Raw genomic sequence first — 25,502 nt, 5'->3', positions numbered from 1 at the left:
GTTGAAATACTTCCTCTGTGAGTTTTCTCAATTCTGGCCACTGTTTTTCTATGGTCAAAATATTGGTATCATCTGCGTACTGAAACAACTTATCCTTCTTCGTTTACTTGGTGGATGTCTCCTTTAAAATCATTGATATGAATTATAAAGGATACTGGTAGTGCAACTCCCCCTTGGGTCAGTCCTAGTTTTATTGCTAGATGTTCTGATCATATTGTTTCGCCATTTATTGTAATTTCCACTAGTTGTGAACTCTCTTGGAAATAAGATCTTACCCATTTCAAAGCTTCTGATTAGTTTATTGACCTCCACACAATAAAATGCTTTAGAGGAGTCCAGAAAGAGTCCTAAGTCCTAAGGCTTCCATTTTCAAAGGCATTTACTACTTTCTTTATGAAGTCGTATATGGCAGTTCGTATAGATCTTCCTGTCAGACGTTCATGTTATCTTTCCGAGAAAATACCATTCATGTTCCATAAGTTGCTTGCAAAAAGCAATTTCAAAGATTTTATAAAGGATGGAAAAATGCTTATTGGTCGGTAGTTTTCAAAATTATAGTATGCTTGTAGTATGCAGTATGTTGCTTGAGTATGGGATTCATAGGGGCTATCATGAGTTTGTTTGCAGAGACACCATCCTTGAATGATTTATTCAATATATATTTCAAAGGTTCTTCTCTTTCATTGATTGTTTATTTAATCAAGGAGTTCTCCTGTGATGCGTTGTTTCTCAAGCTGTTTACAATCTTTCTTAATTCTTCATTTGTTATTTTTTACAGATAGTTCGATTTGTCCAGTTCGGTGTCTGTTTCGTTTTTTGTGTTATTAATTTGAAGTTGTTCTGTTAGACTTGAGGCATTGTTTATAAAGTATTCATTTAACTTGTTGGCTCTACATATAGGGTTGTCATTGATAGGAAAGTCCTTATCTGAGTTTCAATTTTTTATTGATCTCAATACTGACCAAAGGGCTTTATTTTTATTGTCCGATATTGTTATTTTTTCATCATATAGTTGTGTCTTATTGGCGGTGAGTTCCTCGTTGTATTGTTTTTTTACGTTCTTGTATGCATCCTTGTTTTTGAGATTTTGATTGCATAACTCCAGCAGTATATACATTTTGTTCTTCATCTCTACATCTTTGGGACTTTCTTTCATCTTTACTTTCTTTTTCCTTTCTGAGAGCTTCTTGACTGAAAAGGCTTCATTCATATGTCCAATATAGATACTGTGAAAGATTTCGAAGGCTTCGTTCACATCATGACTACCACTGTAAACTGTTGACCAGACTTGGTTTTGTAGGGCTATTTTAATGTTCTGATTTGTGAAGAGACATTTCCTTCTATATGGAGGTTTTGTTTGTGTTTCTGTGAAGGTTGATTGTTGTGCACGTTGATCCGATATATATTTTCCCCAACTTTTGTGTTGAATGGTATCTCAAGGTTTGTGAAACTTTCATCTATAGAGGTTGAGCTATGTGGTGTTATCCTTGTGGGCTCAAATATGGTTTCTTTGATATTGTAGCAATTGGAGAAATTGAGAACTTTCACTAATTCTTTGGGATTTTTCAACATATTAATGTTTGGATCTCCGGCAATAATGATGTAATGATTCTGCACTCGTTTTAAAATTTTATCTACTTCTTCTATCATCGTTTCAGTGGTTCCGTTGTTGTTTATAATGCAAATATGTTTTATACCATTTATTTTGAATTTTAGAACTGCAAATTCACAGATATTCTTTTTGGACATTCTGGAGATATCTTTTCTTTATATTGCTTTTGTATCATTCCTTATATAAATCAGCAATCCTCCATGTTCTCCTTCATTTCTACAAAATTATGTCTATTTATGATGAAGTTTTTTATTCCGAAGTTTGTTAGTTGACTTTCTGATTTCCAGTGTTCGCTGAGGCATGCTATTTTTATGTGATCGTTTTCATTGATAACCTGCTCTGAAAGGTTGACTGAATTGCCTATTGACCCCACATTTTGATGGAATTTTGAGAATTGTTTATTTATTTTGTTTACTTGTTTGGTAGGTTTTTCATTCTCAGTTGTATTAGATGTATATGATTTTATGGTGCCAGGACTTGATTGCTCTTATTCGATGGAGATTCTAACGAGTTTCTAAAAAATAAAACGAAATATTTGATTTCAAAAGTGCGTGCATCAATTCAGTAGAGTTTCGCTTCACGGAAACTTATCCCAATTTCCGAATAGAGTCACAAATGACTCAAACCACACGCGATGTAACTCATTTCTCGCCTTATAATCCCCCAGTATGAGACTCCGAATCGTATCAGGTGTGCCGTATACCAGGCTAACGTTAATTGCCTCAGACCGCTAATCTCGCCCGACTCGTCTCCGAGGAAAACTCGCTCGAACTTCTAAACTTCCCGGGTTCGTCGAAAAAACTTGCACTTCGTGAATAGGGCGAAGGAGAGGAATGTCGGATAAAATATAAGAGCAATTTTCTTCGTTCAAATAAAATTAATAATCCATCGTATACACGCGCCCACTCGATTTGCTCGATGTTTAATGATCAACCAAACAACAGGACTCTTTCGATGATCTGACGGATTCGGAATCTCGAATGTGTGAACAAATATTTTAAGTCACTTTCGTCCCTCAGCTGTTAATTTTGCACAATTCATTATATCAATGGTTTGATCCACCACTTTTTGTCGTACATCTTTGCCATTCGTACGGTAATCCTTCATTTGAAATTTCATGAGCTTTGATATGAAAGATTGCCCTTTGTGGTTTACATAATGAATTCAGAAAGAATAAATTATAAGCTAACCTTTAAATATTGCTTTGGACAAGAAAATTGTAAGAGTATGGACGTTACATTCCCAGTTACTGTATATATTTCATTATGTCACGGTTGTACAGATCAAATTCGAGCCAATTCGATATTGAAAAAAAAAGTGCTTCTAGCACTGAAAAAAAGTGCTTCGACGATTAAGCACCGAGCACTGACGAAAAGTGCTCCCGAGTCTCGAGCACTGAGCACCGATTTTTCACAAAAGGCTCGCGATTTAGTAATTACTTTGTGGAAGTCATTCGATTTTGCGAGCACTAATAGAGTAAGATCCCAGAGCTACCAGACATAACTTATTTTCACACAGATCTCAGATCAAATTAAGATCTCAGTAGAGTCTCATGTGCTTTGAATACCTGCGAACTTGTGGAGCTTGCCTAGTGACACCTGGGCAGATACCACGTCGCAAAGGTAACTAAAAATTAGTGTTACTTAACTCATTTTCACATGGCTGATTTGATATACTCTGTATAAAAAGTACCCGGAAAATGTTATTTAAATGAACCGCCAAAAAGGAATCGGTAATTTTTTTTTTCTTAAAGTTGGTAGGACCTTCCTTTATTACCAAGCCAAATTTGAGCGCGATCTGTCAACTAGTGTGTTTACAACAGCTGTCAGTATCAGTCGACCTCAAAAGTGCTCTGCGAATTTCACAATGGAAAAATAGTTGATCAAAGAGTTTGCCTCAAATTTTGTCTTTCAAACGAATTTTCTTGTGCCGATTCATTGAAAATGTTAAAAAAAGCCTTTAGTGATAATTGTATGTCAAAAACACAAGCATACGATTAGTACAAATCATTCAAAGACGGTCGTGAGGTGGTCGAAGATTTGCCCCGTTCTGGACGGCCTTCAACGTCAACAACCGACGATAACATCATCCAAATCAAGAAATTAGTGCTCGAAAATCGTCATTCAAGTGTTAGAGAGTTGGCTCGAGAGTTGAGCATTGATAAAATGACCGTTCATAACATTTTGACTAATGTTTTGTGTATGAAACGCGTCGCAGCAAAACTCGTTCCAAAAGAGCTGAATTTTGTGCAAAAAGAGCATCGAAAGCAGGTCTCTGAAGACATGGTTTCTCGAGCTGCTAGTGATCCAAATTTCCTGAAACGAATCATAACTGGCGATGAGACATGGGTCTATGAGTATGACACGTTAACAGCTCAACAATCGACCGAATGGCGCCTACCAAACGAGCCGAATCCGAAAAAACCACGTCAAAGTCGATCGAAAATTAAAGTTTTGCTCACTGTTTTCTTCGATTATCGTGGTGTTGTGCACTCAGAATTTCTTCCTGAAGGACAGACAGTGAATAAGGAGTATTACTTGGGTGTATTGAGGCGTTTGCGTGAGAATGTTCGTCGTAAACGGCCAGATTTATGGAAAGACAATTCGTGGATTTTGCATGATGATAACGCGCCGTCGCACCGAGCCATGATTATTAAGGAATACAAGACCAAAAACTCAATAAATACTATCGAACAACCGCCGTATTCACCTGACTTAGCTCCGTGCGACTTTTTTCTATTCCCAAGACTCCAATTGCCCCTACGTGGAACGCGTTTTGAGTCCATTGAAGCCATCAAAACAAATTCGCAACGAGAACTGAAGGCCATACCTTTGGCGGCGTATGAGCGGTGCATGGAAAAGTGGGTTCGCCGATATCATAGTTGTATTGTAAGCAATGGGGACTATTTTGAAGGAGACAAAATAAATATTGATGATTAAATTTAAACTTATGTGTTTTTTTTACAATTCCGGGTACTTTTTATACAGAAAATATATTTCAAGAAATATTATTCTGAAGTTATGTATACAGGGTGTTTCATCATAAACTGGACAAACTCATATGACGTGTAGAGAACATCGGGAGAATCATTTTTTTCTTATGAAATATTTCCCGTTTTCGAAGCATAAGGGAGATACACGGTTTTTAATGTCATTTTCGAGCGTTATTATATTGAGTGTGGTCGGTTATGTATAAGACTGGAAGTAATGGTTTCTTGTCATATCGTAGTATTTTTGGATGCTTCATTCAGAAATGGTGTAGAGCACCGAAAAAAAAATTACAAAATGGCGGAAAACCTGCAATGTTCGTGATTTTTTTTTTCGGTTGCCAAATTGATTTTCATTTCCTAAATTAACACAATTTTTAAAGGATATCTGTGAAAAAATTTTTTCAGAAATCGAACACAACTTTTTTTTTACATGTCTACAGCGAAAAAAAAATTTCACTCGAAATTGATGAAATTTTTCACGATTGTACTTACTTTCATACCTAAAACGACTATCAAAACAGAATCGAAAAATATCAAACGGTTTCATTTTTACAGCCATTCAAATGTCCCGTTCGAATATCTGAAATAATAAAAAAACATGACACAGCTTGTGTTCTTAGGCCCATAATTTTTGAATTTGTATGTCGAAACATTCCAGATTGCAAAATGAATTTAAAAAAATCAGTGAAACTTCATTGAGAGTCGAACTCCCTACTTTGAGTTAAGTATTAATGTGAAATATGAGTCTGTTCTAAGGTTCTGAGTATACATATTAATTTTCGTTGCCGAGCAACAGTAGCTGATAGAATTTGACAGGGTATTTGAATTTTACTGAATAATTCGAGTATATTGAAACGATTTGTATGCAAACGAAAATGAAATATTCACTTTTAGAAAAAAATGATATGGTTCAGGCTTATTATGAAGCGAATTCCTCAGGGAGAAAAGCAAGGGAAATTTACGCTCGCAGATTTCCAAGCCGAAACGTTCCTAATATTAAAACTTTCATAGAAACAGTGCGTAAATTACGTGAAGAAGGTATTCTTCACCGCAAGAAGAAGGAAACAATCCGAAATAACGAAGAACGTATCCTGGATTTAGTGAGTGAAAATCCGATGGTATCAACGAGAACTCTAACAAATCATCCAAGTGTGAATAAGAGTAAATCCACTGTATGGAGAGTTTTGAAAAGAAATCGCTACCATCCGTACCATTTCCATTCATGTCAAACCTTAGAAGAAGGTGATTTTGAGAAGAGGAAAGAATTCTGTGAATTTATTTTAAGAAGGACACGTGAGAATAGGAATTTCCTACGTCTCATACTGTTTACGGATGAAGCAACATTCCACAGAGATGGTTTCTTCAACAAAAAAAATAATATAATATGGCAAAGGGAAAATCCACATGCAACAGTAGCAAAAAATAGCCAGAAGAGATTTTCTGTCAATGTTTGGGCGGGAATGAAGGATGGATTCATTATAGGACCGTACATTCTTCCTGAAACATTGACTGGAAATGGCTATAATCAATTTTTGAGGGAAACTCTGCCCGATCTATTGGAAGATATTCCTTTGAGTCACTTTCAAGGAATATGGTACCAGCATGATGGTTGTCCTGCTCACACAGTGAGGAGTGTACGAGAATTTTTAGACTCTCAATACCCTCGCCGATGGATCGGCCGATTGGGACCTGTCGCATGGCCTCCTCGTTCTCCAGATCCTACACCTATGGATTTTTATTTCTGGGGTCATATGAAGAGTCTTGTTTATCATAAGCGAGCTCCAGTGACTTCGAGAGAAGAACTGATTCAAAGAATCGAATCAGCCGCCGAAGAGATTCGCCGAAACCCGGAAATGGTTCGTTCAGCGGTGGATAGTGTGGCGAAAAGGGCGAGAAAGTGTATCCTGAAAAATGGCAATATTTTTTAGAACGAATTATGAATAAATTTTATACTAATAGGTTTTTTTTGTTGCGTTTGTGAAATTGTGGAATTATTCGTAGAAATTTCCGCAATAATGCCATGCCATTAATATCTGGGAAGTATTAACCGCCAATTTCTACTCAAACTGCATAAATTGGTTTCAAGATAGTTGCAATATTATATTCAGTTAAATTCAAATACTCTGTCAAATTCTATGAGCTGCCATTGCTTGGCAACGAAAATTAAAAACCTTTGAACAGTCTCAATTCAGATTCCACATTTATTTTAATAGGTACTTAACTCAGAGCAGGGAGTTCGACTCTCAATGAAGTTTCACTGATTTTTTTTAAATTCATTTTGCAATCTGAAATGTTTCGACATACAAATTCAAAAAAATCACGAACATTGCAGGTTTTCCGCCATTTTGTAATTTTTTTCTCGGTGCTCTACACCATTTCTGAATGAAGCATCCAAAAATACTACGATATGACAAGAAACCATTACTTCCAGTCTTATACATAACCGACCACACTCAATATAATAAAGCTCGAAAATGACATTAAACACCGTGTATCTCCCTTATGCTTCGAAAACGGGAAATATTTCATAAGAAAAAATTGATTCTCCCGATGTTCTCTACACGTCATATGAGTTTGTCCAGTTTATGATGAAACACCCTGTATAAGAAGTGAAAGACACTTTCCATGGGCCAAAACTCTTGTCAGACGTTTTGAAGCTGCACAGAAAATAACTGAACTTTACTGATTTTCACATGTATGATATTGAAATATGTCATAGAAGTAATTATAAAAAAGTTATATTTCATCATTCAGTCCAATAGTAGTGACCAAACATCCCCTAAACATGAAAATTATTTAGCCAGGAGCGAGGCCAGGAGTGTGAGCGCGAGAGCACTATGCATGCCTATCAGAGTGAGTGGGACTATAATAACTCGGTTCTCTTTCACAATTTGTTGGAAGTACCTTTACTGTATACTATGCATTGCTGGCACATGGCACATACACATACCTAAGAGCAAAGATTATAATTACAATATTTGCCTAAAAGTATCAACTCTTGCACATACACAGCACATACATATACCCAATAAACTAACTGACTGCATTCATAGTCCCTTCAGATATAATGGGTTAGTTCTTTCTTTCGAATTCTTAAATAGTTAATGGTCAGGCATGTCTCTCATTAAAAGAATTATTCTTTTATATTTTCGTAGATGATGCCAGGTTTTGCAGCAATCAATTGCAGTAAAGTACAGTCCCGATTATCCGAATTATTGTGGACCAAAGTGATTTCGGATAATCGAAATTTTAGTTAATCCAATTTTTTTTTTTGGAAATTGTAGTTTAGGATGCCTGTATAATAAGATCGAGAAGAAATTATGTGAAGTTCATTTATTTCTTGGCAGCTTCAAAGCGTCTGGCAAGAGTTTTGGCCCATGGAAAGTGTCTGTCACTTATAGAGTAAGATCCCAGAGCGACCAGACAAAACTTATTTTCACACAAATGAAACTTTAGGATCTCAGTAGATTCTCATGTGCTTTGAATACCTGCGAACTTGTGTAGCTTGCCTAGTGACACCTGGACAGATACCAGGTGGCAAAGGTTACTAAAAATAAGTGTTACTTTACTTATTTTCACATGGCTGATTTTTATATATGTTTTAAAAAATATCATTCTGAGGTTATATTATAAGTGCCAGACACTTCCCATGGGCCAAAACTCTTGCCAGACTCTTTTAAGATGCACAAAAAATATATGAACTTTACTTATTTGCACATGGCTGATTTTTATATATGTTTTAAAGAATATTATTCTGAAGCCAGTCATGATATTGGGCATTCGAGTCATCGTCCTCAACATCATCAATCATGTTGAAGTGGATGGAGTGGAGGGATTCACCTATATTTCAATGGCATATTTTATAACATCATACATGTGAAAATAAGTAAAGTTCATTTAATTTTTTGTGCATCTTCAAAGCGTCTGGCAAGAGTTTTGGCCCATGGGAAGTGTCTGGCACTTATAATATAACTTCAGAATAATATTCTTTAAAACATATATAAAAATCAGCCATGTGAAAATAAGTAAAGTTCATATATTATTTGTGCATCTTCAAAGTGTCTGGCAAGAGTTTTGGCCCATGGGAAGTGTCTGGCACTTATAATATAACTTCAGAATGATATTCTTCAAAACATATATAAAAATCAGCCATGTGAAAATAAGTAAAGTAACACTTATATTTAGTCACCTTTGCAACCTGGTATCTGCCCAGGTGTCACTAGGCAAGCTACACAAGTTCGCAGGTATTCAAAGCACATGAGAATCTACTGAGATCCTAAAGTTTCATCTGTGTGAAAATAAGTTATGTCTGGTCGCTCTGGGATCTTGGACTATTATAATATAATTTCGGAATAATAGTTTTTGAAACATCTATAAAAATCAGCCATGTGAAAATAAGTTGAGTAAAACTTATTCTTAGTTACCTTTGCCACCTGGTATCTGCCCAGGTGTCACTAGGCAAGCTCCACAAGTTCGCAGGTATTCAAAGCACATGTATAGTTTCATGATTTCATAAGTAGGTATAGAAAAATAATTGCATCACGAATGGAATTATGAATTCTACAAAGGCGTAGAAGAGGGCCACATAATATTTCAAAAATATTTTTCGCCCAATTCCGAGAAGTTTTATTTTTTACCGAACTTTTACAGGGTGTTCTATGACGACATGAAGTCTTTCCTGAAATATAGGTTGCTTTTCCAACGGATATTCATATTCATATAAAACTGAGTGTTCACATATTATAAGGATAAATTGATGATTATGTATTTTTAAAATATGATATGTGGCGCTTCTAGGCCTTCGAAGAATTGCATTGACAAGTTTTTATGAAGCATGAAGTTAGCGAAAACGTTTAAAATTTTGAATTTTTTTTAGGCCAATAATTAGGACCCAATTCGTTTTTTTGGAGTGACTTTCATACATAGACATACGGCGTCATAAGTGTATGGTTTCATATACTAATTTTTGAGGTATTCCGAATTTTCTTTATCTCATAAATCCCCCTATCTATGAAAACCATTGAGTATTTACCGGCATAGATTTAAAACAAGCTCCCTTGGACACCCTCTGAAGCGGCATCCTCAGAGCAAGCGCAATTTTGTCGTAAATTACATGTGTCAAGATTATGACAAAAGAGATAAAGCCGACAAGTGTTTTTATGAGATCGCAGGTGGTCATCTGAGGATATTCAAATGCGTAATTTTTCCTATCTATTCTCCTCAAAGGGTAATGTCACACGCAGCGGTTTCGACCGAGACGTTTCCCGGCAGCGTTCCTCTGGTCGATGTCACACGCGTCGATTAAGTCTCGGTGCACACGGCGATTTTTCTCAGCGAGCTCACCGCGAGAACTTCTCGCCGCAATTTAGCGGACCAAGGATTCCAATGGTACGATTCACACGTGAACAACTTTGCTGCGTGTGAATCGTACCATTGGAATCCTTGGTCCGCTAGCTAAATCGCGGCGAGCTCGCTGAGAAAAATCGCCCGTGTGCACCGAGAATTAAGGTAAGCGTCCACAGTTCCTCATCGTTCGCAACGCACGGGTCTCTTTAAAAGGATCAAGCGATGAATCCGGGCAGTACGATGCGTATCAGTGGACGCACTTATATGAGTCCCTATACATTCTAAAACACTTGCACGCACGATGCGATCCGTGCGTTGCGTACGATGCGTAGGGGAGACCGGGGATGGTTGTCTATAGGGGTAGGTTGACTAACTCTCAAAAACTCGTCCGACGCAATAGACTTGAGCCAACCAGTGAGGCACAAAAATGCGTCACCTCTTCCTGCTTAGTCCCCGGGAACGCGACATCGCGCACGCAAAAAGTTTTAGAGAAAGAAATCAATATTGAAAAACCACACACGTAGGTAATTATTTTGGTCCTAGTGATATTTGTAATAATGCCTATTTATTCGTGGTTATTAATCGTCAAAGCACTTACATCGAATGTTTGATTCATGTTCTTTCTTTTATGTATAATTCTATTTGATTTCCTCACAGTTTTGAGGTTTTGGCAAATGGTTACAAATTTAAAGTTTGTTCGGGGCTGGTAGACTTATGTATAACATAATAGTTGAATTTTATGCGAATTTCCTTCGTTCTGTTCTGAAAACTTAATAACTACTTTGTTTACCTTGTTTATTCTTCAGGTACTCAAATTGAGTTATTTTCAAACGTCAGATTCTTCAATTTCATTTGAAGTTTATTGTGTTCAATGAAAGTGGCAGAAAATTGCCCATTGATTTCAATAAAAAGAAATTAGTATAAACCGATCTTTTTGTGTCTTTCATCCTATTTCCTCATAACCTTATAACTTCATAGGTCAACTTACACCAGGTGAATAGTCAACCTACCCCAGGCATGGGGTAGGTAGACTATTTTTTCCATTTATACAAGAACTGGCCTGCACTCTATACCATAATGAATAACGTGCTTTCTGTCGCTTTTTTCCAAAGCTTGATAGTCAATTTATTAACCGAACCCGCTTTTAAATTAAAATACTCTGAAGAAATTAGAATAGAAGCCTTTTAGCTAAAAGTTGGTCAACTATCCCCGGTCTTCCCTAACTGTGGACGCTCACCTTTAATCGCGTCGCGCGTCGGTTTATATCCAAAATACAAGGCGGTGTGAGGTCGTAAATAGAACGATAAAACCGCCGCGTCTGACATGTTCCATATACATACCACTGATGACTGTACGAAAGGCTCATAAAAACCGAGGCGGTTAGTGGTCCCGACGACCCTTCGAGTCGGTTTTAAAAACGCCTGGCGATTCATACCGCTACGTCTCACATGGCCCATTTGAAACCCATTGACGACTCTCCGATACGGTTCTACTCTCGAGAAACGTCTCGGACAAAACCGCCGCGTCTGACATTAACCTTATTTGGATATTGAATGAAGGATATGTGGTTTTCACAAAATGCGAATTTGTTTCATGCTATTTCATACACATAACCTAAGCCATCATATTAACAGCAGAATTGAATTATAATAACATTTCGCGTGATATGCATAGATAAATATTGTCTTCATAAACAGGTTGAGTCAGATTGAAATATTTATATTCTTGTGTTCAAATTTATTATACAAGGTAACACCGCGATCATTAATTGAATGTTTTCGGAGAAGTAAATTCTAAGATGAAAATTTTCATGTTGGTGTTCTCGGCAATGAACTTTCTCCCTTAAATATTTTCGGACTTTTGCCATTACCTCTTTGCATCGTTAAATAGCTGATTTGCTGCCAATTCCAATTGTGTGCCATACCATGGGTGAAAACTGTAAGATTAAAGTGTTAATGGGATTCTTATGATAAAAATGTTGAAAACGCGGAAGGTCTGTTGAGGATTTTCTCATATTTCGTAATGAAACGATTGTCAAAAAATTCCACACAAGTCGGCACTTTACAACTAGGGTTGTTTTGTTTCAATTCATTTGTGCCGGTATTTTTGAAATAGCAGAAAAACAATTCAGATGCCTTCAACTCTAATGTAACCATATGAGCAAAATGCAAAATGGACCCTTAACCTATGTCTACCCTATCTCTTTTCCTTTTTAACGGACCTAATTGATTTTGATCACATACTCTTCATAAAATAGACTAACCCTATATTCGTGGTATACTTACTACATCCTCATAAAGTGACAATGCGTCGATCGCTCATTCGTGTTTCAACAAGATTTCCGAAGAGCTTAGTGCTTAGTAATCCCCAGATGTAATCGCGAGCACTTTAGTGCTTGGGAGCTCTTTAGGGATTACTCAGCACTAAGTCTTTCGATAAAGTGCTCGAATTACTAAGCACTGGTTTCAAAAAGTGCTCGGGAGCGCAAAAAGGCTTTAAGTGCTTTCGAAGCACAATGCTTTCGGACAGCTATGTTCAAAACTATACAGCATGAGTCTTTGACTCGTACAAATATTTTGACAGTATATTCCTGAGGTTGAAAGTTCGGTTTAAAAGATACACGCTGTTGAAAACCCCTATTATTTATTATTTTCAGTTCCATCCCACAAACGGTTTTATCGAATAAAATTAATTTTGGAATAACCTCATTTATTTGATGAAGCTTTTTCGAACAAGATATGTAATCACCCACGTCTTCCAGTTTTGTCATCATGACCATTAGGTATCATGAAAATACCAAAAATTCAGAGAAACCCACCTCTTGAAACTAAGTTGGACGCGATGTAATGAATATTTGAACGTTTTGTAAACTAAAAGTATTCTTCATATTTTCTCGAATGATGCGCCGTTTTTCAATGGTTTGATGTTCAAAAATTAAAAAGTATCTGAAATATCTGTAAATTTATATGACGAAAGCTATACAAAATCCTAAAACGCGATAATTTATATAGCAAGCCATTTGAAAAAAATGAAATTGATAGCGTTTCTTACATAAACAAGTAATAACAAATAAAACAATAAATAACATAATTATAACAAAATATTTGGGGGTTTACTCGGCATCCGGTATGAAATACTGGATATAAAGTTCATAGAAATATCTTGAGTACCTAGTCCTCCGTTGAATTATTTTCTTACTACTTCTCATTGGGACCAATGGGATTGCTGATTAGCTGATTTTTGATAAGGAATATATTATCATCTCATTTTTCCTAGCATCATTTCATATGCATAAGTGGTAATATAGCTATTATTACAACTAGGGAAATATATTCATATTTCCCGTGGTGTAATCAATAGTTTTTTTCTGATTGAAATAATCTGTTATGGGGAAATCATTGTTAGATTGTATATTTTGTAATAATTAAATTTTTAACGTTGCTATGGGCCATGTTTCTGAAAATCATCGTTGACTGGTTTCAATTTGACGTCTTGTCAGAAATAAAATTATTGAAATAATGTCGAACTACGTCGAAAATCAATCGGCAAAAGCCCGTGAATCTTTGGTTCCGGCCAAATCTCAAGCTGCCTACAGTAGAGAGTACGATTGCTTTCAGGAGTGGAAAAGAAAAAATTTGGTGGACGGTGTGAGCGATAATATTTTGTTAGCATATTTCCAAGATTTGGTATGTTGCTCTGATTCTTGTTATTCTTGATGTATGATTAATTCATTCGATCCCCAGTCGCAGAAATATTCACCAAACACGTTATGGCCGAAACTATCGATGTTAAGATCAATGCTACATTTGAAGGAAAAAACTGATGTCAAATTATTCGATGAAGTCGAAGCATTTGTTAAGAACAAAAATAAAGGATACTTTCCTAAAAAATCAGCAGTGTTGTCCCGGGAGCAGCTCAAGACATTCTTGAGTGAAGCTCCTAATGACGTTTTTTTGATGTATAAGGTAAAAGTTTTATTTTGATTTCCTCTGTTGATAAGATTTTTACATTCACAATTTTGAAGGTTGTTTTAATAATGGAAATCTTTGGCGCCTGCAGAACACAAGAGCTGGTGAATATGCTATCTTCAGATATCGAAGATCGTGGGTCGGTAATCATAATTAAAGAGTCAAAAACTAAGAATGATATAAACAGAATATTCACTATAATTGATGAAGAAGATCTGGGTGCTGCTCGTTTGGTGCGGGAGTATTCGGCGTTGCGTCCGCAAGGCGTTCTTAGGTACTTCGTAGCTTATAGAGATAAGAAGTGTACTGTAATGATGCCCCACATTCGGAGCCAAATTGTATTGATGCGCCGCGTTGATTATTATAAATTTTGATGAATTTTGAATTGTCTCAGGGTAGGTCCGAGTATGTAATTTTGAAAGATTTAAAAAAAATTAACAATTTATTAATTAATTCTCCAAATAACAAATTTTAAAATTAAATCAATGATTCCTATCTAACCTATCCAAAAAATTCTTATTATATTCTATATACGGTTTAAAAAATAATTTTCATTCAACTCACAATTCTATGCTACAGTCCTTATTTCATTTTATCAATCACTATGCTCTATCAGCTACCTATGGTTCTATTTCAATTCTCTCTTGATTTGTAAGGTTATGTTATTCTTTCTTCGGTTAATCCTGGGTTAATCAGCTGTCTCTGCTTCCTTCGTCGATGTGGTTATCTCTTGATGTCCAAACTTACGATGATTCCTTGAATTCAATGTTTATGATATCTTGATCTTGAATAAAGGTATGATGACCATAACAAGTTGTATCTTCGGTGAAAATTTTAATGTTTTTCTGTTATATAAAGGTAATTTCCTCTAATCAACTTTTAATGTGCTTTTATTTCAAGTTTGCTTCAGGTTTACTTCTTCAGAATTCACAATTTTCTTTCATAACTTCTCATAACAATCTTCTTTTCTTGCAACTCCCCAAAAAAAAAAAACCAAAAACTATCCCGTTTACCCGGTTTTTTCCTTCAATTTTTTTTTATCCTATCTTGATTTTTTTCATATCACTAATTTAAATTAGTCACAGAATAATTACAACAAATTTTCTTTAAATCTTTCATTTCAGCTCTTTACCTTGACATACCTGATTGAAATAAAGTAAGTAGAAACTATGGAATTTTGAATCTCAGAAATTATAATTCCTCACAGAAAAAACTGGTGAGGATTATGTATCTGAACATACATCATAATTTTGAAACCATAACAAATTCCCCAAAACAAAATACTGGAAATTATCCTAATTGTAAATTGGGAAATTTGCAGTCTTTTGTTTTCTTTCATACCTACATAATTTTGAAGATGAAATACAAATACATTGATTTATCATTTTCTAGAATTGATACTCATAAATTTGAGAAATATGAAAAATTCCTCTCTTCAATTTAGATTCTGGATATCCCAACTCATAACTGTTCAAACCATTATCGTTTAAAATAACGAATGGTCCTTGAAATGGTAACATCAATTTTGCTGTTTGTTGTTTACGTCGATCAGTTTTTCTTAATGCTTTAACTATGACTAAATCTCCTTTTTTAAAAGTAATTTGTTTTCTAATTTTGAATTTTTGTTTTTTGATATATTTTCTGGCATTGATATATAATAGATTATTGACCTTACTAAGAATATTATTGTAATTGATAATATCTGCAATTTTCCATGGTCTTTCTGGTTCTATATTATACATTAATTCAATTGGGCTTTGTTCTGTAATATTGTTAGGAACATGATTGATATAAAATTCAATATTTTTTAATTCATCTTCCCATAAATTCTGTTTATTGTAACATGCTATTCGCATGAACTTAATTATCTCTTGTATGTATCGTTCACATGGATTACTATTTGGATGTCTTATACTGGTAAATGATAATTCAATTTTCTCGTGTTGCATAAAATTAATGAATTTCTTAGATCTAAAATAAGAAGCATTATCTAATATACATTTTCCAGGTTTTCCCACAAGTTGAAAATAATTAATGAGTTTGCTTTTAAGAACTTTTACATTAATACGTTTACACGAATAGCATTTTACATATTTATTGAAATGGTCTACTATTACCAACAAATGTTTATTACCATATCTAGAAATTACCAAGTCACTTAAAATATCCATAGACACTATCTGAAGAGGTTGGTGAGAAATTATACTTTTTGGTTCATTTTGATTGAAATAATTTTTTGTTTTAGCAAGTTGGCATATATGACATATTCTTGTGAGATGCTTAGCTAATTTATAATCTTTTTCACTCAAATAGTTTTCTCTGAATATAATCCACAATTTCCTCGCACCTATGTGACCAAACTTTTCATGTAATTCCTTTAGAATTTTAAAACTCAAATCATTTGTGATGATATATAATTCTTTTTCTTTTAATTGCTGAACATAATACCCCTTTTTAAATTTTGATTTTTGTTTTAATTTTGAATCCAAATTTTGTTGATCTAACTTTACTAACTCACTTGAAAAAATTCCCCTGTCATTCATTAAAATGTTTAAACCAATCTGATAATTCTTAATTATTTTCTTATTTTGGGTCTGCCTACTTAGAAAATCAGCTATGATATTATTCTTTCCTGGAATATATTCTATATCAAAATCATACTCCATCAATAACAATATCCATCTATGTACTCTGGAATTACCAAATCTATTCTTCATAATATGAACTAAAGCTGAGTGATCAGTTTGAACTGTAAATTTTTTTCCCAATATATAAAATCTAAATTTTGATATTGCAAATATAATTGCACAAAACTCAAGTTCTGATATGCTATAACCCCTTTCATATGTTTTTGTTATACGAGAAATAAAACTTATGGGAACTTCTACACCGTTTTGTATCTGTATTAAAACTCCTGCCAAACGGTCTATTGAAGCATCAGTTTTTATGATAAATTTCAAATTGTAATCTGGATGAAAAATTTTCAAATTTTGAAAAAATATATTTTTAATTTCGTTGAATGAAGTCTCGTTGCTGTTCTGTCCATTTCCATTGTGAATTTTTCTTTAATAAATTTAACAACATGATTTCATGTTGTGATATGTCTGGTATTAGTCTTTTGTAATAATTTATGGTTCCTAAAAAACCTCTCAAACTTTTAATATTAGTGGGTCTAGGTAAATTTTTTATGGCTTCAATTCTATCCTCATCCATACATACCCCTTCTCTATTAATTTCAAACCCTAAATATTTAATTTTATCTACAAAGAGCTCTATTTTATCTATGTTCAATTTAAAACCCTCTCGTACTAAATTCTCTAAAATAATAGACACATGTTTAACATGATCCTCTTCTGTTTCAGAAAAAATAAGAATATCATCTATGTAATGTATACAAAATTGATCAAATTTGTCTAGTATACTATTCAGAGCTTTAACTAAACTAGAACAAGCTGATTGGAGTCCAAATGGTCAACCAAGAATTGATAAACTTGTCCATCTATCATGAATCCGGTATATTGTTGTGATTCCTTATGAAGAGGGATCAACCAAAAACTATGTAAAAGATCTAATTTAGTAAAATATTTTGCATGTGTTATTCTGCCAAAAACATGATTTATATTTATGGGAGTTTCATATTGGGGTTTCGTATATTGATTTAAATTTCTAGCGTCTAAACAAATTCTAATGTCACCTGATTTTTTTTTAACAATAACTATAGGATTTATATAACTTGTTTTGCTTTTAACTATAATTCCCTTTTGTTGAAGCTTTTCTAACTCAAATTTAACTTGCTCCCTGTAGCAATATGGAATAGGATAGTTTCTACTTTTAAAATTTTGTATATTAAAAACCTCAATTTTATGCACATAATTCTTAGCAATTCTGTTTTCGTTGTTGAATAAATTTTGAAATTTTAATATATTATTAAATAATAAATTTTTATGTTCCTCTTTGCATATCATTTGTCTTATAATTATCTTCATTTTATCTATATATGTCACTTCTTTATCACGTTCAAGGTATCTATTATCTTCATTTTGGCATAATCTATTATTAAAAGTAGAAACTTTCTTTTCAATATTTGAATCATTAATGTCTTGTTCTTTATTATAATTTGTAAAGGTTTCTTTTAAAGACAAATCATACTGAGGTATTCTCTCTTCATTTTTCAAATAATTTGGTATATCACTACTTTAGTCATTGGCAAAATTATCACAATTATAATTTTCATTTAAGTTTATGACTTCAAAATAATCAATTCTTTTATGTGGATTCTTTATAGGAGATTCATATATAATTGTATCCTCTATGGGCTTTACTTGAATAGCTTCCATAATAGGATCATTGAATGAAATATTATTAGTTATTTTCTTATCATGATAATAGGTATTATTTTCAACTGTATTATCTATTGAATCTATCATTTCTGTTAATAATTTGCCATGTCGGAAAACCTTCTTGTTTGATATATCAAATACTATTAGGTTGTTCGGAAAGTCATTTCGTTTTTTCCCGTCAGAGGACTTAATGACGTTTTTTCGAAACTAACTTCACACTTAAGCAGCATAACCATTATATGTCTTGAGAGCTGATATTGCAAGGCTTGTGTGTGAAAAAGTTCTATTAATTCTACACAGTAGTTTTTGGTTGGTGCCCTTTTAAATATGGAGAGCAATAAGCAGCATTTTCGTCATATTTTACTTTTTTACTTCAGAAAAGGTAAAAATGCTGTCCAAGCGAGAAAAAAATTGACGGATGTATATGGAGAAGGCGTGTTAACAGTACGCCAGTGCCAGAACTGGTTTGCAAAATTTCGATCCGGCAATTTTGATGTCGAAGATGCACCACGGTCTGGAAGGCCGGTCGAAGCTGACAAAGATGCGATAAAGGCATTAGTTGATGCAAATCGGCGAATAACCACACGAGAGATCGGTGAGAGGTTGAATTTGTCGAATTCAACTGTTTATGGCCATTTGAAAGGCATGGACTTAACCTCGAAGCTCGATGTGTGGGTGCCCCATGTCCTTACGGAGCGAAATTTGTGTCGTCGCGTTGACGCGTGTGATTCGCTCCTCAAACATCAAGAAAATGATCCATTTTTGAAGCGGATTATTACTGGGGACGAAAAATGGGTTGTATACAACAATGTTAAACGCAAGAGGTCATGGAGCAGAAAAGATGAAAGGGCTCAAAGCGTGTCAAAAGCCAACATTCACCAAAAAAAGGTGATGCTCTCCGTTTGGTGGGATGTCAAAGGAATCGTTTTTTTTTGAGCTTTTGCCGGACAATACAACGATTAATTCAGAAGTCAATTGTCATCAGCTGGACAAATTGAATGATTCACTTAAAGAGAAGAGGCCCGAATTAATTAACAGGAAGGGTGTAGTGTTCCACCAGGATAATGCGAGACCTCACACAAGTTTGGTCACTCGCCAAAAACTTTTACAGCTTGAATGGGACGTACTGCAACATCCACCATATTTTCCAGATCTGGCGCCTTCCGACTACTATTTGTTCCGGTCCCTGCAAAATTTTTTGGATGGCAAAACCTTTACCTCAAATGAAGATGTCAAAAACCACCTGAACCAGTTTTTTGCCAGCAAGGACCAAAACTTTTATGAGAGGGGAATTATGTTACTGCCAGAAAGATGGCAAAAGGTGTTGGACCAGAATGGCCAATATATAATTTAATAAAATATTTATTCATTATACGAAAACTGTCTTTCATGTTCCCCAAAAAAAACGAAATGACTTTCCGAACAACCCAATAATTCTAAATTATGCATGGTTTCAATGCCTAGAATAGCCTCGTATATCATGTCTTTAACCACCACAAATTCTATATTGAAATTTTGGTCACCGATTTGAATTTTTAAATGTATAATTCTATTACTTTGAGCTAATTTTTTATTGGTATATCCTATCATGTTGATTTGTGGTATTTTCATTATTGATTGTTGGTAATTTGGTATTTTTTTAATTATAGTCTCATTAATCAGATTCACCTCACTTCCTGTGTCATTCAACATTTGAAATTTTACATTATTACAGTTACAATTTAAATATAAAAGTGTGGTTTTTTCTATCGGTTCAGTCTCATCATCTAACGTTATAAATTCTCTAGGATGAGCGTAAGCAGTTTTTAATTGTCCGAGGCATGTATTTGAAAATCCTGTCCAGCATGAAGTGTTATTCTGTCTGGATCTGTTTTATATGTTCCGGTTTTTGGTTTTTCTGTCGTGTCTATGTTTTCTCTATATCGGTTAGAATTTTGTCTATATGTATTATGTCTGTTAGTATGGTTATAAGTCTGATTGTTCTGATATTGTCTGTCTCTATCCTGAAATTTATTGCTATTGTAATTGGTATTATGTGAATTTTGATTAGTCCTTTCATTATTGTTATACCTATTCTGATTTGCTTTATGATTATTATTCCAACGGTTATTATTATATTGATTTTCCTGTCTTTTATATCGATTATATTGTCCATTTTGATAATTCTGATGGTATTTGCTTGGATCATTAGATATATAATTTCTCTGATATTCATTTGGATTAGTTCTATTATTACTATTCAATATGCCTCGTACTCGTTGCAGATATTTAATCAATTCCTTTAAAGTAAGTATCTCTGTAATCATAATATGTTGACAAATTTGTTCCGGGTAATGATTTGCCAATGCTTGAATTAACTCATACTCTGTTAATTTAGGACTTAGGTATCGTGCATTTTGATATATTTTCAGAGTATATTCAACGTAACTATCTTTAAAATGTTCACGATATTTTCCAGTTACTAATAATTTTTTAATTTCTGATTGGACAGAAGCACTCCAATAAAATGATAAGAAATTTTTTTCAAATTCTTCAAAATTTTCAAATTCTTCTGATTGAATGGACCACCACAAATTTGCCTCTTCTATCATAGTTTTATCTATTACATTTTTAATCACTTGCCAATTTTGAGAAATGTTTTTAAATTTTTCTAAATATGAATTTGGATTCAAGTTTTTGTAATTACCATCAAACTTAAACTCTAAATTTTGATAATTTTGAAACAACATTGAACTGGTATTACTTGAATTTTGTAGATTTTGATATTCTGAATGAAGTATTTCAATTTGTTCTCTGTTATTACAAACTGTTTTATTCAAAATTTCTATTGTAGGCCTGAAATTGATTGAGATATTTTCCGCTTCTTTCTCAATTTTGTCCATACATTCTTGTCTAACTTCCTGTATTGCTTCATCGGTGTATAAAATTAGATTTTGTTTAACATTTTCTATCGATTGTTCCAAATCATTTCGTATTTCTTGCTTATATTCTCTAATTTCAGTTTTAATTGAATTAAAATCTTTGGCCAAATCTGATTTTTGTACTTGTAAAAATTTCATGATTTGTTCCAATGTAGTTGTATTTTGGTCTTCATCATTGTTATCCCCAATAGATTTTTGTTGTACTTGTTCAGATACCTCTTCCTCACTCTCAGACATAATCGATTTACTACGAGTCATCATTTTGATAAATTAAAGAATTTTAAATTTAGAAAGTTGAATTTTCAGATAAAGTGATAATTAAAAAAAATATCTTTCAAAATGCCCAACTCGTTGGTCGCCAAATTTTTGTAATGATGCCCCACATTCGGAGCCAAATTGTATTGATGCGCCGCGTTGATTATTATGAATTTTGATGAATTTTGAATTGTCTCAGGGTAGGTCCGAGTATGTAATTTTGAAAGATTTAAAAAAAATCAACAATTTATTAATTAATTCTCCAAATAACAAATTTTAAAATTAAATCAATGATTCCTATCTAACCTATTTTAAAAATTCTTATTATATTCTATATACGGTTTAAAAAATAATTTTCATTCAACTCACAATTCTATGCTACAGTCCTTATTTCATTTTATCAATCACTATGCTCTATCAGCTATCTATGGTTCTATTTCAATTCTCTCTTGATTTGTAAGGTTATGTTATTCTTTCTTCGGTTAATCCTGGGTTAATCAGCTGTCTCTGCTTCCTTCGTCGATGTGGTTATCTCTTGATGTCCAAACTTACGATGATTCCTTGAATTCAATGTTTATGATATCTTGATCTTGAATAAAGGTATGATGACCATAACAAGTTGTATCTTCGGTGAAAATTTTAATGTTTTTCTGTTATATAAAGGTAATTTCCTCTAATCAACTTTTAATGTGCTTTTATTTCAAGTTTGCTTCAGGTTTACTTCTTCAGAATTCACAATTTTCTTTCATAACTTCTCATAACAATCTTCTTTTCTTGCAACTCCCCAAAAAAAAAACCAAAAACTATCCCGTTTCCCCGGTTTCTTTCCTTCAATTTTTTTTTATCCTATCTTGATTTTTTTCATATCACTAATTTAAATTAGTCACAGAATAATTACAACAAATTTTCTTTAAATCTTTCATTTCAGCTCTTTACCTTGACATACCTGATTGAAATAAAGTAAATAGAAACTATGGAATTTTGAATCTCAGAAATTATAATTCCTCACAGAAAAAAACTGGTAAGGATTATGTATCTGAACATACATCATAATTTTGAAACCATAACAGTACTCTTCAGCCTGTCGGCAAAAATACCTTCGGAAAAATTCCGAGTAAGGTTGCTGAATGGTTGGGATTAGATAATCCGAAAATGTATACAGGCCATTGTGGAAGACGAACTTTGGTTGCCCATGCGGGAGCCTCAATGACACTCAAGAGACATGGTGGTTGGAAAAGTTCGTCTGTTGCAGAAGGCTATCTGGCTGACAGTATGCTGCACAAAAATAAGGTAGCGAAGATGATAGCAGGTGTGGAGGGAGAGCCATCTGCAGCATCACAGTCTTTGAAGACCGTTTTGGGAGAATCGTCCGAGACTGCTGCTGCACGGAATGTTCTCAAGAAAACTGTAGTCTCGTCGACGAATAATTATGAACAAGATATTTCTTCTTCCTTTGTATCTGGTGGAAAAACTTTCAGTGGAAATTTCAACAATTGCAGTTTCCATTTTGTTACTAAATAAAGAAATAAAATATGATTTGACGTTTTGAAAGAAATATGATTTGACGTTTCATATTTCCTAGGGAAATATGAACTGACATTCCATAGGGAAATATGAGTGTGTTATGACACATGGTAACTAAGGCGATATAGCTCAATATTGGTTCGATCAGAAAAAAAGGTAATATCTTTGCAGAATTTATATTTAGATTTTTTAATAAATAAACCCCTAAACAGTACCCTGTGGCCGCCACTAAAATAATATAGATCGAACGAGTATATTACTATTGAATATTGGATTTAATACTCAAAAATTTCACCTACTTATAGTCTTAGGTTACGCTAATACTGAAAAGACTCTTTCGGAATATTAATGATAAAAAGATTCATAAGTCTTTTGGTGGATTGAAAAATGAAGTGGAAGAGTTGCTGGATTGATTCATTCACATTCAATTATTGTTTTCAGAAAGATCGAATTGGAATTATTTTTTTTAGGTAACACTATGAGATTTCGCGTATTATAATACTCCTTTATACTAAATTCGGTGATTCCCATATGACCGTATTCATAAGGGTGAAATTCAGGGGGCTCTAACTCCGAAAGAAGGGGTTTCCTGCTTCCTGTCAAAAATCAAAAATTTTGTTTCGAGAATGACCCATCCGGCTATCCGTGTACCTGCTTGCATCTGTTTGGGTATAAAAGATGGAACCACAGTATTATAATAGTGGCATTTTTTCGAGTTCACCTCGAGACGTCGAATCGAGTAGACGTGTAGAATGATAACAGTGCGATACGTCATTTTTCAAAGAGAAAGTCGAAGTGAAATTTCACACTAGCGAAGCTACGGAATTTTTGATTCCGTCTGTGAAGTTTGTGTAGGTTGTATACGTGTGTGTGTTATCGAAATTTTAATTCGTTAAAATTTTCGAAGTTGGTGTTCGTCTCCAGAGTCCCGATCGGTCTAGATCGTTGGTTCTGCAGAAAGCATCAGGTGAGCTTATTTTTCGTATCTTTTTCCTGATTTTTCTCATAGCGTAGGAAATTTTTGATGAGTCGTTTTGTTTTTATGCATGAGATATATTTTTCTTTTTTGTCTTGAAAGGTTCTATTTCAAATTGCTTTGAATACTATAGTATTTATTAATTAGATTTTGAAATATCTGACCATTCGGACTGCGATTCCGTTATGGAAGAAGACGCGCTAGGAATCGCTAATGTCGTGTCCGAACACGATATTTTGAGAGAGGAGAACGCAAGTTTGAAAGCGAGGGTGAATGAGCTAGATAGATGCGTATTTAGCTTAGCGGCTGGGATTAAAAATCTCAGGGAGAGGCTCGAGTTGCAGAAGGGAAATAAGGAAAGTCTTTACTCCAAAGAACTCAAACAGAACATTGTTTTGAAAAATGTCCAAGAAGTGAACTTACCGGTTCAAAATCCCTCAAAACAAAATTTCCCCACCCGCCAAAAGAGTGAGAAAGGATAGCTCCTCGTCCAATGAAGACTCGAACAAAAAAAGAGTCTTGGAAACCCCAGCCCAACAGAAAACCACTCCAGTGGAGGAAAGGAAAGAAAAACTCGCCCCAGTCACCCTGAGAGGTACGTCAGAATGGACGTCGATTTCCAACGCTTTAAAGCGAAACGGCATTAACTATAGCAGAGCGACAACTGTGAAGGACGGAATTAGGGTCGTCCCACAAACCGCCGAAGACCACAGAAGGATGACGGACTTCCTTCAAAAAATAAAAAGGGAGTTTTATACTCTTCAACGGGAGGAAGAGAAAAAAATCTACGCGGTAGTGAGATATCTACCGCCGGATGCAGATATCCCGACGATCCTTGACGACCTCAAGGATCAAGGGATCGTCGATGCTGAGGTCATAAGGATGACCTCAAATATAACAAAGAGGCCGATGCCCTTATTGCTGGTTGAAACCCAGAATAAGGGTATCTTCGAGGTGAGAAGGCTCTACAACATGAACTGTGTTGTTGAACCTAAGAGAAGGACGACCGGGCCTGGACAATGTTATCGCTGTCAGCGATATGGACATACCCAAAGTAAGTGCACTTTTCCATGGAGGTGCGTGAGATACTCCTGTAATCACAGCTCCAAGGAGTGTACGCTTAGCAGGGAGAACGAGGAGCGAAATGCTTCTTTTGTTCTCTGTGGAGAACAAGGACATCCAGCCAGCTACAAGGGATGTAGCGAATGGAAATTGGTCACTAAAAAGACCAAGAGATCGCCAAGATCGAATCAAACCAGCTCGAGGCCAACACAAAATACTCCGAAGCCAGCCTTGAACTCTTCGGAAGTGAAGAAACCCCAGGAAACTGCAACCAAAGCAGTCAAAGAGACAAAGAAACTAGAGAAACTAGAGAAAAAGCCGAAAAAGGCAAAAACCGTCAAAAAAGCCCAAACCAGGAAAGGAATTTCTGGAATCACTGAGGAACTGGATAAGTTCACGAAAAACCTCCTCAGCACGATAATGCAGAATCTGGAGAAAGTGATTGAGAAGAAGATGCAGCAAATTATCAGGAATAATTAATGGCTGATACGACGATAAAGAAGAATCTC

General features: G+C 34.5%; 1 protein-coding gene and 2 long non-coding RNA genes across 4 annotated transcripts in view; 2 read left to right on the top strand and 1 right to left on the bottom strand.

Annotated features, from left to right (window-relative positions):
- The window catches only part of LOC123314392 (CUGBP Elav-like family member 1), a 746,764-nt gene that overhangs the window by 552,892 nt on the left and 168,370 nt on the right, over nucleotides 1–25,502 (bottom strand). The window lies entirely within an intron of this gene.
- LOC123314397 lies at nucleotides 14,547–17,387 on the top strand. The gene is made up of 3 exons (XR_006537807.1): nucleotides 14,547–14,773; nucleotides 15,040–15,131; nucleotides 17,278–17,387. It is a non-coding gene; the product is annotated as an uncharacterized LOC123314397 (long non-coding RNA).
- LOC123314396 lies at nucleotides 21,765–22,452 on the top strand. The gene is made up of 2 exons (XR_006537806.1): nucleotides 21,765–22,094; nucleotides 22,360–22,452. It is a non-coding gene; the product is annotated as an uncharacterized LOC123314396 (long non-coding RNA).

The sequence above is a fragment of the Coccinella septempunctata genome, chromosome 5, assembly GCF_907165205.1.
Source record: "Coccinella septempunctata chromosome 5, icCocSept1.1, whole genome shotgun sequence".
NCBI classification, from domain to species: Eukaryota; Metazoa; Arthropoda; class Insecta; order Coleoptera; family Coccinellidae; genus Coccinella; species Coccinella septempunctata.
Note: the sequence above shows the minus strand (reverse complement) of the source record. Positions and strands in the feature narration are given on the sequence as shown.